We start from the raw sequence: 18,988 nt of genomic DNA, 5'->3' as shown, positions 1-18,988 counted from the left end.
TTGTGTTACAGCCTGAATTTAAAATTAATTCAATTGAGCTTTTTGTCACTGGCCTACACACAATACCCCATAATGTCAAAGTGGAATTGTGTTTTTCAACATTTTTACAGATTAATTAAAAATTAAAAGCTGAACTGTCTTGAGTCAATAATTAGTAAACCCCTTTGCTATGGCAAGCCTAAATAAGTTCAGGAGTTTAAAAAAGTTGCATGAACTCACTCTGTGTGCAACAATAGTGTTTAACATGAATTTTGAAAGACTACCTCATCTCTGTAACCCACACATACAAGTATCTGTAATGTCCCTTAGTAGAGCCGTGAATTTCAAACACAGATTCAACCACAAAGACCAGGGAGGTTTTCCAATGCCTTGAAAAAGAAGAGCACCTATTGGTCGATGGGTAAATATAAAAAAAAGTAGACACTGAATATCCCTTTGAGCATAGTGAAGTTATTAATTACACTTTGGATGGTGTATCAATACACCCATTCACTACAAAGATACAGGCGTCCTTCCTAACTCAGTTGCCGGAGAGGAAGGAAACTGCTCAGGGATTTGGCTGCTCAGGAATGAGGCTATTAGTGACTTTAAAACAGTTACAGAGTGTAATGGCTGTGATAGGATAAAACTGAGTATGTATCAACAACATTGTAGATACTCCACATTGCTAACCTAATTGACAGCGTGAAAATAAGGAAGCATAGTAGTGGCTGCATCATGTTATGGGTATGCTTGTAATCTTTAAGGACTGGGTAATTTTTCAGGATAAAAAAATAAGGAATGGAGCTAAGCACAGGCAAAATCCTAGAGGAAAACCTGGTTCAGTCTGCTTTCCACCAGACACTGGGAGATTAATTCACCTTTTAGCAGCACAATAACCTAAAACACAAGGCCAAATCTACACTGGAGTTGCTTACCAAGAAGACAGTGAATGATCCTGAGTGGCCAAGTTACAGTTTTGATTTAAGTCTCCTTGAACATCTATGGCAAGACCTGAAAATGGTTGTCTAGCAATGATCAACAACAAATTTGACAGAGCTTGAAGAATTTTGAAAAGACTAAAGGGTAAATGTTGCACAATCCAGGTGTGGAAAGCTATTAGAGACTTAACCTAGAAAGACTCACAGCTGTAATCGCTGCCAAAGGTGATTCTACAAGGTACAGTGATTTGCATCTTTTGGCCTATGGAATGGGTATAGTAAAAGGCCAGCAACACTATTATTCAGTGCCCATGAAATGACACCATATATACATTCTACAGACCCTACTGAGTACTCCCAACCCCACTTTTACATCAGCACAAAGAATAGTGTTTTCACTATAAGCCTATATGTATTTCATATACAGTGATTTGCGTTGTGGCCTATGGAATGGTTGTCGTTAGCCTGAAGACCCGACGTTGAACTGCATAGAATTCTACGTCGAGGCAGAAATGAGCGTTTGGATCAGGAACGTTTCCTCTCACGACCTCTACAAGCCAGAATGCTGAATAAAATGATACTTTACCAGTTGTCCATGTGGTTGGTCCTTTTGCAGGTAGGAATGTGAGACAAAATATCCACAGAGTAGTGTTATCAACCCAGCCTTCAGTATGCTGGTCTATCGTTTGTATTTCCAGTTTTTAGTTTCAATACTGATGCAATTTGCACATGACAAACACTTGCAAAATATAGTGGAGCCTAACCGACCGGCAAACACTTCCAGCTGATTACGAGAAAACATGCTTCGGTCGACTACATTTGGTTACGTTTGGCTATTGTTTACATATTGTCCATCATGTGCAATGCATCAACAGGTTGAAAATACAAGTGACAGACCGGCGCCGCAAAAAGTCAGTAAACAACGCTTTCCTGTGGATACCCTATCTCCACATCCTACTGCCAAAAGGACCGACAACATGTACAACCGGTAAAATAAGTGTACATATCATTTTATTCAACATTCTGCCTTGTAGAGACTATTGGGTCTTTTTTACAGCGACCTCTTTCAGAATTATATTCATGGTGTAACCATGGTAACAGTCAGATTTTTAGGCAAGGTGTAGTTCAAAATTCAAAAGGCACTCGCACATCTGAGCTATCTTTTTAGCAGGTGCATGGTAACAGTTGAATAAGAAGATAAAAAGGTGTAGTAAAAGGCCAGCAACACTCCGTATTATTCAGTGCCCCATGAAATGACACCATATATAGATTCTACAAACCCTACTGAGTACTCCCCACCCAACTTTTACATCGGCACGAAGAATAGTTTTTTCACTATAAGCCCAAAATTGACAACATACTAGTCTGAACATTGTATTTTTGAATAGTGGCCTTAAAATAATGTTTTTAAAACATATGTAAAAACAATTACCATAAATTCCTTATTGCATTTGCTTATAAGCATAATAAAAATCGACATGTTTTTATCTTTTGAATGAGTTTTCCCCCTTACGATGTTTTGAAATGTAGGCTTTTATTTTGAAGGTTTTGACATTACCATAGATTACTGAGGTCATCGTTAGTGCTGCTAGCAGAATAGTAGCAAGCAGACGAGTGAAATATTAGTCTACGCAGAAGCACTGACAGAACTGTTGAAATACCGAAGGATGGTTTTTGTTATTTTTATCCCCGCACACGACAGCAACATACGAGCGGATTATGATTGTCAAGAATTTGAAGAAGCGTGATAGAAGATAAAGGACCTAACGGTATAAACTTGAAATGCTTTCCGAATAGAAACGACCAAAAGTATCGTCTCTGCTGTAAAGTTCCTGTGTGGACAGGGACGAAAATATATGCCATGTCTTTTTGGAACAGGATCTTCTTACATTTTTCATAAAACATATTTTACTTAGTTGCTCCTTGGATAAAGACATATCACCAAGTAGTCGCCAGCCTACCAACGGGAAACGTTGACTCGTCCGTGCTACTGCAGGTAATTAAGGGGTAAAACATTACCTGGTCATTCATTGCATGGTGACTTTGTAACGTTGGCACAGTTGGGTCACTATGGGACTCTGTAGAGCATGTACAAGAATGAGGCACTTCAATTATCATAAGTAGTGCATCAATATAGCAGTTGTCAAAAAATATTTTGCTGACAACTTTGTTTAAATGGCTGTTTGAAACTCGTCTGGACTGTTACCCATGACGTATGGACAAGGAGTCACACATGCGTCGTAAACAACAATTGTAGACTAATGCCGCGTTTAAAACAACTGGGAACGTAAATCATTATGTCAGTGATCTTCAGGTCGGAAAGTCGGAGCTCTAGAAAGAGGCCCGAGTTCCTGAGTTGGAATTCCGAGTTGGATTACGATTCAAATCGATTTTTGCCAGTCGGAACTCGTTTTTTTCCCTGAGGTCCCAGTTGTTTCGAACGCCCTGAAGTCGGAAGTCGGCGATTTCCGAGTTCCCAGTTGTTTTGATAATAAAAAAGTAATGTAATAATAAATACACAATGAGTAACAATAACATGGCTATGTACACTGGGTACCAGTGTCGAGTAGATGGGCAGGGGTACGAGGTAATTGAGGTAGATATGTACATATAACTGTAGCGCCTTGTGGTAGGTCGGATGCCAAGCAGTTGCCATACCAAGAGGATCTGAGGGTCCATGCCAAATATTTTCAGCCTCCTGAGGGGGGAGAGGCGTTGTCGTGCACTTTTCACGACTGTGTTGGTGTTTGTGGACCATGATAAATCCTTAGTGATGTGGACACAGAGGAACTTGAAGCTCTCGATCCACTCCACTACATCCCCGTTGATGTGAATGGGGGGGCGTGCTCGGCCCTCCGTTTTCTGTAGTCCACGATCCGCTCCTTTGTCTTGCTGACGTTGAGGGAGAGGTTGTTGTCCTGACACGACACTGCCAGGTCTCTGACTTCCTCCCTATAGGATGTCTCATCGTTCGTTGCTGATCAGGCCTGCCACCATCGTGTCGTCTTATTAAACTTAGTGATGGTGTTGGAGTTGTGCGCTGCCACGCAGTCGTGGGTGAACAGGGAGTACAGGAGGGGACTAAGCACGCACCCCTGAGGGGCTCCCGTGTTGATGGTCAGAGTGGTCGATGTGTTGCTGCCTTCCCTCACCACCTGGGAAAGGCCCATCAGGAAGTCCAGGATCCAGTTGCAGAGGGAGGTGTTCAGTCCCAGGGTCTGTAGCTTAGTGATGAGCTTGGAGGGCACTATGGTGTTGAACGCTGAGCTGTAGTCAATGAACAGCATTCTCACATAGGTGTTCCTCTTGTCCAGGTGTGTGGAATAGAGATTGTGTCATCTGTGGATCTGTTGTGGCAGTATGCGAAATTGGAATGGGTCCATGGTGTCTAGGATGATGGTGTTGATGTGAGCCATGACCAACCTTTCAAAGCATGTCATGGCTACAGATGTGAGTGCTTCGGGGCGATAGTCATTTAGACGGGTTTAAGCTATACTGGAGTACTGAGAACTAAATGCCCTACCGAAATTAAGATACTTTCTCTGTTACTGAGGGGGATCATCTTCTGATCCAGAGATGGTGTAGGTGACTTGTGTCAAATTCCCTCCTTTGTCTGGTGGATGATTATAGGTGTCCGTTTTTGTTTACACAAGTGCCTCAGCATTGTTATGATACCATTCATGAGTTGATACTGTCCACAATAGCAGGCGGTTAACTTTGTTACTTCTTCACTTGTTACAGTGAATGCTAGGTGGTACAGTGAGATGGGAGATTTCAAATTAAGGTTGACGATACCAGCCCACAAGTATGTGCCAAAAACCCTTTCCGCCCTTGCCTTTGACAACTTGGATTGATTCCCAGCTTGTAAAACATACAGTACCTAAAATCCTTTAGTGTAAACAATAGACGGTTGTTCCATGGCAAGCCAGGTCAAAACTGACTAGTCCCAATTCATTATATTTTCAGTCAAAATGAAATTCAGAAGCCTCACTGACAGTCTTTGACTGAATGGGTCACTGAAATGTTTTTTTGAAAGGTGAATTGCTTGGAATACTCCTCAGACGTCACCTTGGACGTGGGCATTCTGTTTGCTCTTTCCCTTTCACTTTGCATATCATAAACATTTTATATGGTGGATGGTTGGTTTACACTTACACTGTTCCCCAGAGGTATCTAAAAACCTCTGTTGTACGCATTTTTTCAAATCAATCAAATTCAGCATGGCATTAGTGGTGGAGGATAAAATCATTACAGTTACATATTGGAATATAATTTTTTATGATATATCGTAATGACAATATCGCAATATTATTTTCGCACTAGTTGGCTGTACCTGCACCAAAATTCCAGTATTTTTCCTTCATAGCTCGTTCCCCATCTTCTTTTAAAATAGGGAGCCAATTTCGTTTTCAGCACTTTTATTTCCATGACTGTTTAAAAGTCGTTTTCTCATGACTCTCTCTTGTCCCTCTGCAGCAGACAAATGGTGAGCAATATGTTTGGACCATGGAATAGCAATAAAATCACAGTATTGAATCACAATACATAGAATTGGCACCTAAGTACTGTGATAATATCGTATCATGAGGTCCCTGGCAATTCCCAGCCCTGCATAGCATGTGTGTGGTAGTTTGCCAGAGAGATGACACAGAACTTGACCTGACCTGAGAGTCTTTATTTGGTTGTGTTTCAGAGAGACACTCACCTCTTATTCATTTTGGGGAGGATTGGGAGGGGGGGCAGCCAAGCACAAGCAGACTTGTAAAGGAAATGTCATGTGACACCCTGGCCTTTGACCACTTCCCTTCCCCTCAGCCGGCCGGAGGAGCTAGCAGGGGAACAGGTGTGACCCAGCTTTAGCCTGCCTGGGAAACACCACACAATATAACCTACTGCAGCAGGCTAACAGGAAACTGAAGGGGCCAATTGCAGACCGTAGATGATGTTCTTTATCTTGAATTTAAACTTGGTTTCTTGGTTTATCAAACCAGTTGGCTGTTTACTGAACCAAGTATTATTCAGTTAATCCATTGTCTAAACTCAAACATTGTGGCATGATTAGATTAGAGTAGAGCGTTTAATAGTCTCATGTACAGGGTTACAGATGTACAGTGAGCTCCAAAAGTATTGGGACAACAGTGACACATTTTTTGTTGTTTTTGGCTCTGTACTCCAGCACTTTATATTTGAAATTATACAATAACTATGAGGTTAAAGTGAAGACTGTCAGCTTTAATTTGAGGGTAATTTGTTAGATATTACTGCACTGTTGGAGCTAGAAACACAAGCATTTTGCTATACACGCAATAACATTTGCTAAACATGTGTATGTGACTAATAAAATACAATTTGATTTGATTTTCATCCATATCTGGTGAACCGTTTAGAAATTACAGCACTTTTTGTACATAGTCCACCCATTCTAGGGGGGACAAGTATCATATCCCCCCCAAAATGCGAATCTCCCCTGTTATTGTAATAGTGAGAGGTTAGCATGTCTTGGGGTATGATATTTGTGCGTCTGTGAAGTTCTTACTCATCATTATTCACAATTCATTCAGGACTATCCGTAATCATTGTAGCATCCACATTAATGTAGTGTTTAGAAACATTCTATTCTTATTTACAATAAAAGTGACTCCAAAATGACACAATACATTATTTACCATTCATTTCTATTGGGCACAAAATAATGTGAAACACAACCAAAACAAACAGCAAATGCATCCAACAAGTTTGTAGAGTCACAAGCTTGATGTAATCATTGCGTGCTAGGAATATGAAACCAAATACTAAACTTTTGACTGCTTTAATACACACAAGTGAATTTGTCCCAAAACCTTTGGTCCCCTAAAAAGTGCTGTAATTTCTAAATGGTTCACCCGATATGGAGTAAAATACCCTCCAATTAAAGCTGACAGTCTGCACTTTAACCTCATAGTCATTGTATCATTTCAAATCCCAAACAACACACAATGTCAATGTCCCAATACTTTTGGAACTCACTGTAATTACAGGGTACAGGTCCAAGCTCCAACAATGCAGGACAAAGGGAAATAAGACCGGGGGGGATTGGAGTAGGCAGCTGACTAGTGGTGGCTATTCAGCATGCTAAATGTCCATTGGGGTAGGGGCAGGGTAAAATGTCATTTGGGTGGGGGGTTAGGAGGGGACAGGGGGAGTAGGTAGCTGACTAGTGGTGGCTTTTCAGCAGCCTGATGATCTGGGGGTCGAAGCTATTGGCCAAGAACTGCAACGCTGCTGCATTTTCCACACTCAAGAATGGTCCACCACCCAAAGGACATCCACAACTGTGGGAAGCATTGGAGTCAACATGGGCCAGCATCCCTGTGGAACGCTTTCGACTCCTTGTAGAGTCCATGCCCCCAGTTGAAGCTGTTCTGAGTGCAAAAGGGGGTGCAACTCAATATTAGGAATGTGTTCCTAATGTTTTGTACATTCAGTGTATGGTTCAGTGTAGTTCTAGGGCCTCCCGAGTGGCGCAGTGGTGGAAGGCACTGCATCGCAGTGCTAGCTGTGCCACTAGAGATCCTGGTTCGTATTGTGATGTCACGAGAGGCTGTGTCCTGGAGGGACGTTACATCCCCCTGAGGTGGCTGCAAACCCAGACAGCTATGGCTCCATCTGCTGGTATGGTCGGGAACTCCACCCCTCTATGGCCAATCTTCCCACGCAGCTGAAACAAATCAGGAGCTGATGAGCTGAAGGTTTTGGAAGGGAAGAGACACACTGAGGGGGTGTGTGGGGGGTGAAGAGACACAGTCTCCAACCTGGGCTCTCTGGAGGACAAGAGTGCTGCACGTCCACTTCCATGAGGAATATAAGGATTTGGAGATACTTACCTTTGGGAAATACTCACCTTTGGATATATGCACCTGTGGGAAATACGTGAGAGACATTTGGAAGGACTTTTTGCTGGGTTGGCTACTAGCTGCAACGTGGACTACAGTAAGGCTGGGGAAAAGTTATCTGAGCGAGTGAGAATTATGATTTTGGATGTGGAAGAGACATCCCTGAACTGTTAACCCTTAAAGAGCCACAAGAGAACAGAATTTTTGTTATATTTTCGTTAATTTCCCAAGACCTATAATAAAATCCTTGTTTTGTTTGAACCTTGTCTCCTTGCACTACTTGAGCAATCCCGCTGGAAAGCTGTGTAGCCCTCGTGACGTCACAGATGGTGGAGAATACGGGCACGCAAGCGTTAATAGTGCATGTCAGAGGAGGATACCGAAGGTTTGATCACCCAGTTTTCCAAGTTGGCCGTAGGCTCCCCTACGACTGAAATGGAGGACATATTGGAAAGCCCTTGTTGCTGGCCAGCAAGCCCAGATCTGCAGCAAACGTGGCTCTCTTGGAGGAGCAAAAGAAAGCCAACCTTCTGAAGGCAGAGGAATTGCAGTTGCGTAGAGACAGAGGGTGGTCCAAAATACCCGCCCAATAAAGGCAAGTGACTTTATATCTAAGATGGGAGCTACCGATGACATTGAGGCATACCTGCATGCATTTGAGGCCACGGCCACTAGGGAAGCCTGGCCCAAGCAACAGTGGGTTGGTCTGTTAGCCCCCTTTCCTAACCGGGGAATCGCTGAATGCTGTTCGGGACCTGGGCCCTGACCAGGTTACTGACTATGATGCCCTGAAGTCTGGGAGATCCTCAGCAGATATGGACTCACAAAGTTTGGTATGGCCCAGCGCTTTCACAGCTGGACCTTCCAACCAGACCAACCTCCTCGGCGCAGATGCATGAACTTGTCCGACGCAAGGAAATGGCTGGATCCGCAGAGGAATACAGCAGCGGCGGTGGTGGAGGCCGTTGTGGTGGATCGTTAGCCTACGCGCCCTGCCTTATGAGGTAAAAACGGTTCATCAGTCAACAGGCCTTGACCACGGCTGATCTGACCGTGGAAGCTGTGGAAAAGTACCAGGCCACAGCGGAGATGCTGAATGCTTCCCGAAAAGACCCCAGGAGTCGCGGCCCCACCCCAAATGGGAAGAACCCGGCCCAAAGGACCCCAAGGTCCGAACCCAGCCACGTCAGGACTTATCCCGGCTCCAGGGGAGCCAGAAACCAGGCGGGTCAAGAAGAGTACACCAGGAGGGGGAAACTCGACAGTGTTACCGGTGTGGGGAGAGTGGGACATATCTCCTGGCAGTGTGGGAAACCAGCCGACGAACCTATGCCCACTGCGGAGTCCTCCAGCTCAGCACCCACACACCGCTTTGCCTCGCTCTTGGGAGTCGAGATGGCGGCCCAGATCGACCCCGCCTGCCCGGAACTGTGAATCACCATGATGTGGAGGCCTTACTGGATTCTGGTAGCCGGGCCACCCTGGTGCGTAAGGATTTGGTGGGCCCAACGTGTCTGACCCCCGGGAAAGTCCTCCCAGTTTCCTGTGTCCATGGGGACACCAGAGAATACCCCATTACTGAACTTACAATGACCAGCACACGGGGAACCATACACACGACGGCGGGGGTGGTTGATTCCCCTCGTCCCTGTCTAATTGGACGAGATTGCCCAGCCTTTTACCCACTCTGGAGAGAGTCTCAGGAGAGGATAACCCGATGTACCTCGGAAATGGAGAGGCAAGACTCATCCTGGGAAGGCTCCTGTGCAATCCTCCGATTACTCACTCCCGCCCGGGCTCTGATAGGGATGGCAGGTGCCCAGACCGACACAGAGACGGGAGCTACAGAATCTGGACAAAGAACTGTCTGGTCTGAAGGGGACCGCTGAGAGGTATCGTTTTGTTAAAGCAACAGTTAGACATGAAGACAGAAGAGTTAGATATCCTCCAGGCTAAATCTCCAACAGAGCTCCTTCCCTAAGCAACAGGAGGAGCTGGAGAGGCTGCGCAGGACCATCGAGGAGTGTGAGGAGACCCTCTCGCGCAGTAGTAAGGAGGTCCAGAAGAAGGCGAGAGGAGAAGTACCAGGTGTTGGAGAACAAGATGAAGAATGCGGAGGTAGAGAGAGAGAAGGAACTGAAAGCTGCTCAACAGAAGCTAAACTCTGCTAAAACCAAGGCTGATGCGCTCAGTAAGAAACTCAAGGAGAGACAACAGGAGGCTGAGTCCCTGGTCCTAGAGTTGGAGGAGTTGAAGAGAGAGCAGTCTGGCAAGCACCACGGCAATGCGGACGCCCCTCCGGCGTGATGCCTTCTTCGCGCCTTTACCCCGACGAGGACGTGGTCCCGAGGAGGGGGATGTGATGTCACGAGAGGCTGTGTCCTGGAGGGACGTTACATCCCCTGAGGTGGCTGCAAACCCAGAGCAGCTATGGCTCCATCTGCTGGTATGGTCGGGAACTCCACCCTCTATGGCCAATCTTCCCACGCAGCTGAAACAAATCAGGAGCTGATGAGCTGAAGGTTTTGGAAGGGGAAGAGACACACTGAGGGGGTGTGTGGGGGTGAAGAGACACAGTCTCCAACCTGGGCTCTCTGGAGGACAGAGTGCGCACGTCCCACTATAGGAATATAAGACCGTATCCAGGTTCTGTCGTAGCCGGCCGCGACCGGGAGACCCGTAGGGCGGCGCATAATTGGCCCTGCGTCGTCCAGGGTAGGGGAGGGAATGGCCGGCAGGGATGTAGCTCAGTTGGTAGAGCATGGCGTTTGCAACGCCAGGGTTGTGGGTTCAATTCCCACGGGGGGCCAGTATGAAAAATAAAATAATGTATGCGCTCACTAACTGTAAGTCGCTCTGGATAAGAGCGTCTGCTAAATGACTAAAATGTAAATATAAATGTAAATGTCTAGCTAGGGGTGTGCAGTTCAGCCATGGAAATTGAGTCTTTAATTACCCTACTAAGAGTGTGGGTTTTCATAGGCTATTTTTCCCTTTTTGAACATACGTTGCCAACTTCAGTAAGAGAGCAAGGTAATAATGAATTCATGCACAAACCATAAAAGTTCTGCTATTAGTAAAAAACTCAAGGTTCTCTGAAATGAATTCCCTTGGTGGACTGCACACCCATTTGAGCGTTACTGAAACAGGTGCGTCTTTCTAATCATATCAATATCCTTGTTCACCGTTTACTCCAGTTTCAACAGGGTGTTATTCCCTTTACAATGGGAGTTTAGTCATTACAATTTAAAGCATTAGAAAGCTAGCAGGATTACTGTTATACTATTCCAGGTATTCCTTAGAGGTAGGGTTTCAAGTGTCTCCGGAAGGTAGTCAGTGACGCCGCTGTCTTGGCGGCGTGGGGGAGCTTGTTCCACCATTGGGGTGCCAGAGCAGCGAATAGCTTTGACTGGGCAGAGCGGGAACTGTGCTTCCGTAGAGTTAGGGGGGCTAGCAGGCCAGAGGTGGATGAACGTAGTGCCCTCATTTGGTTGTAGGGTCTGATCAGAACCTGAAGGTAAGGAGGTGCCGTTCCCCTTTGGGATAAAGCTGCCATGATTTGGCAAGCAATTTAGCTATTCTACAGTTTTTGTGTGCTTTTTTTGTAGCTTTTCTAAAATTTTTGCCATATTCGCATTGACATGAAAGCAGTCAAAACACCTAAAAATAAGACATGGTATCAAGAACAAGGTGAAACGAGCCACTTACGATTCCCCACATGGCAGTTTCTTGTCATTCTTGCTAGCAATCTGGCCATCCAGAATCACAACAACACACTGACTTATGCCCCATTGACGTGCGCACGTCGTTTTCGTGACGTTGTCAGCTAACCCATCTATCTATATATGTGGTCTCATTGAAATAGAGTAGGCTGCCTATTCGTGGGCGGAGAATCACGTGGCAGTTATTTCCAAGGAAACTAAGTTAAATATGATTAGACTATAGTTTATTACAGTGGCTGTAAAATATACTGAACACAAATATAAATGCAACACTTTCAACGATTTAAAAATGTCATATAAGGAAATCAGTCAATATAAATAAATAAATTAGGCCCTAATCTATGGATTTCACATGACTGGGCAGGGGCGCAGCCATGGATGTGGAGGGCTCAGACAATCCCGCAGGTGAAGAAGCCGGATGTGGATGTCCTGGGCTGGCGTGGTTACACGTTGTCTGCGGTTGTGAGGCTGGTTGGACGCACTGTCAAATACCCTAAAACAACGTTAGAGGCGGCTTGTGGTAGAATAATGAACATTACATTACATTAACTGGCAACAGCTCTGCTCGACATTCCTGCATCAGCATGCCAATTGCACGCGCCCTCAACTTGAGACATCTGTGGCATTGTGTCGTGTGACAAAACTGCACATTTTAGAGTTGCCTTTTATTGTCCCCAGCACAAGGTGCATCTGTGTAATGATCATGCTGTTTAATCAGCTTCTTGATAGTTTGGACACAACTACTCATTCAAGGGTTTTTCTTTATTTTTACTATTTTCTACATTGTAGAATAATAGGGAAGACATCAAAACTATGAAATAACACATGGAATAATGTAGTATGTAGTAAAAGTGTTAAACGAATCAAAATATATTAGAGATTCTTCAAATAGCCACCCTTTGCCTTGATGACAGCTTTGCACACTCTTGGCATTCTCTCAACCAGCTACACCAGGAATGCTTTTTCCAACAGCTTTCTTAAAAGTTAATTTGTGGAATTTCTTTCCTTCTTAATGCGTTTGAACCAATCAGTTGTGTTGTGACAAGGTAGGGGGAGAATATACAGAAGATAGCCCTATTTGGTAAAAGACCAAGTCCATATTATGGCAAGAACAGCTCAAATAAGCAAAGAGAAACAACAGTCCGTCATTACTTTAAGACATGAAGGTCAGTCAATACGGAAAATGTCAAGAACTTTGAAAGTTTCTTCAAGTGCAGTCGCAAAAACCATCAAGCGCTATGATGAAACTGGCTGTCATGAGGCCCACCACTGGAATGGAAGACCCAGAGATACCTCTGCTGCAGAGGATAAGTTCATTATAGTTACCAGCCTCAGAAATTGCAGCCCAAATAAATGCTTCACAGAGTTCAAGTAACAGACATATCTCAACATCAAATGTTCAGAGGAGACTGCGTGAATCAGGCCTTCATGGTCAAATTGCTGCAAAGAAACCACTACTAAAGGACACCAATAATAAGAAGAGATCTGCTTGGGCCAAGAAACATGAGCAATGGACATTAGACCGGTGGAAAGTTGTCCTTTGGTCTGGAGTACAAATTGGAGTGTCTTTGTGAGACGCAGTGTGGGTGAACGGATGATCTCTGCATGTGTATTTCCCACTGTAAAGTACGGAGGAGGAGGTGTTATGGTGTGAAGGTGCTTTGCTGGTGACACTGTCTGTGATTTATTTAGAATTGAAGGCACACTTAACCAGTATGGCTACCACAGCATTCTACAGCGATACGCCATCCCATCTGGTTTGGGCTTAGTGGGACTATCATTTGTTTTTCAACAGGACAATGACCCAACACTCCTCCAGGTTCTGTAAGGACTATTTTACCAAGAAGGAGAGTGATGGAGTGCTGCATCAGATGACCTGTCCTACTCAATCCCCCGACCTCAACCCAATTGAGATGGTTTGGGATGAGTCGGACGGCAGAGTGAAGGAAAAGCAGCTAACAAGTGCTCAGCTTGTGTGGGAACTCCTTCAATACTGTTGGAAAAGCATTCCAGGTGAAGCTGATTGAGAGAATGCCAAGAGTGTGCAAAGCTGTCATCAAGGCAAAGGGTGGCTATTTCAAGAATCTCAAATAAAAAATATATTTTGTTTAACACTTTTTTTTGGTTACTACATGATTCCATATGTGTTATTTCATAGTTTTGATGTCTTCACTATTATTCTACAATGTATATATGTATGTATGTACAGTGGGGAGAACAAGGATTTGATACACTGCCGATTTTGCAGGTTTTCCTACTTACAAAGCATGTAGAGATCTGTAATTTTTATCATATGTACACTTCAACTGTGAAAGACGGAATCTAAAACAAAAATCCAGAAAATCACATTGTATGATTTTTAAGTAATTAATTTGCATTTTATTGCATGACATAAGTATTTGATCACCTACCAACCAGTAAGAATTCCGGCTCTCACAGACCTGTTCATTTTTCTTTAAGAAGCCCTCCTGTTCTCCACTCATTACCTGTAACTGCACCTGTTTGAACTCGTTACATGTATAAAAGACACCTGTCCACACACTCAATCAAACAGACTCCAACCTCTCCACAATGGCCAAGACCAGAGAGCTGTGTAAGGACATCAGGGATACAATTGTAGACCTGCACAAGGCTGGGATGGGCTACAGGACAATAGGCAAGCAGCTTGTTGAGAAAGCAACAACTTTTGGCGCAATTATTAGAAAATGGAAGAAGTTCAAGATGACGGTCAATCACCCTTGGTCTGGGGCTCCATGCAAGATCTCACCTAGTGGGGCAACAATGATCATGAGGAAGGTGACGGATCAGCCCAGAACTACACGGCAGGACCTGGTCAATGACCTGAAGAGAGCTGGGACCACAGTCTCAAAGAAAACCATTAGTAACACACTACGCCGTCATGGATTAAAATCCTGCAGCGCACGCAAGGTCCCCCTGCTCAAGCCAGCGCATGTCCAGGCCCGTCTGAAGTTTGCCAATGACCATCTGGATGATCCAGAGGAGGAATGGGAGAAGGTCATGTGGTCTGATGAGACAAAAATAGAGCTTTTTGGTCTAAACTCCACTCGCCGTGTTTGGAGGAAGAAGGATGAGTACAACCCCAAGAACACCATCCCAACCGTGAAGCATGGAGGTGGAAACATCATTCTTTGGGGATGCTTTTCTGCAAAGGGGACAGGACGACTGCACCGTATTGAGAGGAGGATGGATGAGGCCATGTATCGCGTGATCTTGGCCAACAACCTCCTTCCCTCAGTAAGAGCATTGAAGATGGGTCGTGGCTGGGTCTTCCAGCATGACAACGACCCGAAACACACAGCCAGGGCAACTAAGGAGTGGCTCCGTAAGAAGCATCTCAAGGTCCTGGAGTGGCCTAGCCAGTCTCCAGACCTGAACCCAATAGAAAATCTTTGGAGGGGAGCTGAAAGTCCGTATTGCCCAGCGACAGCCCCGAAACCTGAAGGATCTGGAGAAGGTCTGTATGGAGGAGTGGGCCAAAATCCCTGCTGCAGTGTGTGCAAACCTGGTCAAGACCTACAGGAAACGTATGATCTCTGTAATTGCAAACAAAGGTTTCTGTACCAAATATTAAGTTCTGCTTTTCTGATGTATCAAATACTTATGTCATGCAATAAAATGCAAATTAATTACTTAAAAATCATACAATGTGATTTTCTGGATTTTTGTTTTAGACTCCGTCTCTCACAGTTGAAGTGTACCTATGATAAAAACAGACCTCTACATGCTTTGTAAGTAAGAAACACTGCCGATTTTGCAGGTTATCAAATACTTGTTCTCCCCCCTGTATATACAGTATCTCACAAAAGTGAGTACACCCATCACATTTTTGTAAATATTTGAGTATATCTTTTCATGTGACAACACTGAGGAAATGACACTTTGCTACAATGTAAAGTAGTGAGTGTACAGCTTGTATAATAGTATAAATTTGCTGTCCCCTCAAAATAACTCAACACACAGCCATTAATGTTTAAACCGCTGGCAACAAAAGTGAGTACACCCCTAAGTGAAAATTTACAAATTGGGCCCAATTAGCCATTTTCCCTCCCCGGTTTCATGTGACTCGTTAGTGTTACAAGGTCTCAGGTGTGAATGGGGAGCAGGTGTGTTAAATTTGGTGACATCACTCTCACGCTCCCTCATACTGGTCACTGGAAGTTCAACATGGCACCTCATGGCAAAGAACTCTCTGAGGATCTGAAAAAAAGAATTGTTGCTCTACATAAAGATGGCCTGGGCTATAAGAAGATTGCCAAGACCCTGAAACTGAGCTACAGCACGGTGGCCAAGACCATACAGCGGTTTAACAGGACAGGTTCCACTCAGAACAGGCCTCGCCATGGTCGACCAAAGAAGTTGAGTGCACGTGCTCAGCGTCATATCCAGAGGTTGTCTTTCGGAAATAGACGTATGAGTGCTGCCAGCATTGCTGCAGAGGTTGAAGGGGTGGGGGGTCAGCCTGTCAGTGCTCAGACCATACGCCACACACTGCATCAAATTGGTCTGCATGGCTGTCGTCCCAGAAGGAAGCCGCTTCTAAAAATGATGCACAAGAAATCCCGCAAACAGTTAGCTGAAGACAAGCAGACTAAGGACATGGATTACTGGAACCATGTCCTGTGGTCTGATGAGACCAAGATAAACTTATTTGGTTCAGAGGGTGTCAAGCGTGTGTGGCGGCAACCAGGTGAGGAGTACAAAGACAAGTGTGTCTTGCCTACAGTCAAGCATGGTGGTGGGAGTGTCATGGTCTGGGGCTGCATGAGTGCTGCCGGCACTGGGGAGCTACAGTTCATTGAGGGAACCATGAATGCCAACATATATTGTGACATACTGAAGCAGAGCATGATCCCCTCCCTTCGGAGACTGGGCCGCAGGGCAGTATTCCAACATGATAACGACCCCAAACACACCTCCAAGACGACCCCTGCCTTGCTAAAGAAGCTGAGGGTAAAGGTGATGGACTGGCCAAGCATGTCTCCAGACCTAAACCCTATTGAGCATATGTGGGGCATCCTCAAACGGAAGGTGGAGGAGTGCGAGGTCTCTAACATCCACCAGCTCCGTGATGTCGTCATGGCGGAGTGGAAGAGGACTCAAGTGGCAACCTGTGAAGCTCTGGTGAACTCCATGCCCAAGAGGGTTAAGGCAGTGCTGGAAAATGATGATGGCCACACAGAATATTGACACTTTGGGCTCAATTTGGACATTTTCACTTTTGTTGCCAGTGGTTTAGACATTAATGGCTGTGTGTTGTGTTATTTTGAGGGGACAGCAAATGTACACTGTTATACAAGCTTTACACTCACTACTTTACATTGTAGCAAAGTGTCATTTCTTCAGTGTTGTCACATGAAAAGATATACTCAAATATTTACAAAAATGTGAGGGGTGTACTCACTTTTGTGAGATACTGTATGTGTGTGTGTGTGTGTGTATATATATATATAACAGGGTGAGATTGCCTCGCAGTTCCCAGTGGGGTCCATAAAGTCGACTTGGGAAAGGAAAGAGATGGCAGGGCTATTGTGACGAAAGCCTTTTTAGTAGAGACTTCTCCCAGAATTCTCACCTGTCTCCTGCCTCGTAAAAGCGTTAAGGCAACTTGTTAATGTTTTCTTTCAAAAGCTGATGGATGTGGAAATCCTTCACATTATTATTTGAGCTCCTGACAAACATAATTGCTGTGGCTTGGCCTGCCTTGGGCACTGTGAGGTATATCTGATCACATTACAGCACCATCTAGATACCATCTAGCCTAGAAACCAGGTGTTCCCCCCTGTGTTTTTGACCTAGAATCTCTAGATAATGGTCTGAATATGAACTTCAATCTTAGCCTGACTTCTTGCTTGCTTGCATCAAACTTAGTCATCCAAATCAACTAAGATAACTATCTTATTCTTTTCCTAACTATGCACCAACTTTAAAGTTACAATATGCAGAAATCGCTCCGCCATTTCCTGGTTGCTAAAACTCTAATAGTTCGCCTAATTTAAAATGTATGTGACAAAATAAGCTAGTGTAGAGAATCATTGTACCATCTAAACCGCTGTGAAATATATTTTCCATAACCAAAAATATTGTAGTTTCAGCTGTTTGAAGCTGGTTTACAAAATCGAAAGTAAAAGACGCAAAAACTAAACTTAAGAACGGGAAGCGAAGATATGGCGCATCTAGAACAGATCTACTGCTTCTTAGACTTGCTTTCAAGTACAATGATAGATCTATAGCTCACATGAATATGTGCATTTGGAGCGTTGCCCAAAAAGTTACATATTTCCACTTGAATTTCAGTTGAGTACGTTAGGATGGAATAGTGGGTTGCCTCCATCACGACTACTCTTCAGAATTGTCTAAATGACAATTTAGAATTTCTGGTCAATATAGTTTGGACAGTATTAATGTAACTGACTGAGCCTATGTGATTATAACTGAAAGTGAAGAACTTCTCATACCCCATTTGAGTGTTTATTCTGTCATGGCACTGAAACGATAACAGTGGAAGTTGGAGCCCATGTGCGTTATGGCGCTGGCCTTTGAATAGACTGTGACCCTGAATGGGAAGGCTTATTTTGGAGATTGCTCCGAGGGTCTGTTCCAGCTGTGTTACATTCCAACCCCTGACATGATTATATTATTTCTCAGACTCCCGCTGATTAAATGAATGCCGGGACTTGTGTAACCGTTTACCGTCATGCGTGTATACTTTGTCTTCGACCAACAGTGATTGCGATGCATGCCCTTACCACTTATTCATGCCTGGCACTGCAACACCAGCTGCATATTTCATGACTGATATGAGATGCAACTCATACACTCCTACTGTAGTCAGTGCTGCCCTCTGTTGGTCACATGAGCAGCACAGCAACGTGTGAAGGCCTGTTCAAAAAGCGCAAGGCAAAAGCAGAGATTCAGGGACGTTAGGGACCCCAGTGGCAAAAGCATGGGCCGCTTCTACACAAGGTTTCGAAACATGCCCCCAAAAATAGGTACATTCTCTAGGTCAGCTTTAACCATGACAGTAGCAAATTGAGTTAGTGTATTGTCATCAAGGTTTTCTATCATTTTGAAGACTATGGCCCAATCTATCTCTCAATCACACTTTGTAATAGAAAAACAACAATGTGATGTTATACAGTGCATTCGGAATGTATTCAGACCCCTTCCCTTTTTCCACATTTTCTTAAGTTACAGCCTTATTCTAAAATGGATTAAAAAGAAAAAGAATCCTCATCAATCTACATACAATACCCCATAATGCCAAAGCGAAAACAGTTTTTTGAAATGTTTGCAAATTTATAAAACATAAAAAACCTTATTTACATAATTGTTCAGACCCTTTGCTATGGGACTTGAAATTGAGCTCAGGTGCATCCTGTTTCCATTGATCATCCTTGAGATGTTTCTACAACTTTATTGGAGTCCACCTGTGGTAAATTCAATTGATTGGACA

At 44.2% G+C, this 18,988-nt stretch overlaps 1 long non-coding RNA gene across 1 annotated transcript in view; it reads left to right on the top strand.

Moving 5' to 3' along the window:
- Positions 1-2,546: 2,546 nt before the first annotated feature.
- LOC121532014 overlaps positions 2,547-18,988 on the top strand; it is a 162,774-nt gene continuing 146,332 nt past the window's right edge. Inside the window, exon 1 of the long non-coding RNA XR_006657078.1 lies at positions 2,547-2,916. This is a non-coding gene — a long non-coding RNA (uncharacterized LOC121532014). The remainder of the gene's footprint in view (positions 2,917-18,988) is intronic.

This window comes from Coregonus clupeaformis, chromosome 19 (genome assembly GCF_020615455.1).
Source record: "Coregonus clupeaformis isolate EN_2021a chromosome 19, ASM2061545v1, whole genome shotgun sequence".
NCBI lineage: Eukaryota > Metazoa > Chordata > Actinopteri > Salmoniformes > Salmonidae > Coregonus > Coregonus clupeaformis.
The sequence above is the reverse complement of the archived record's forward strand: the minus strand, read 5'-3'. Positions and strand labels throughout refer to the sequence as shown.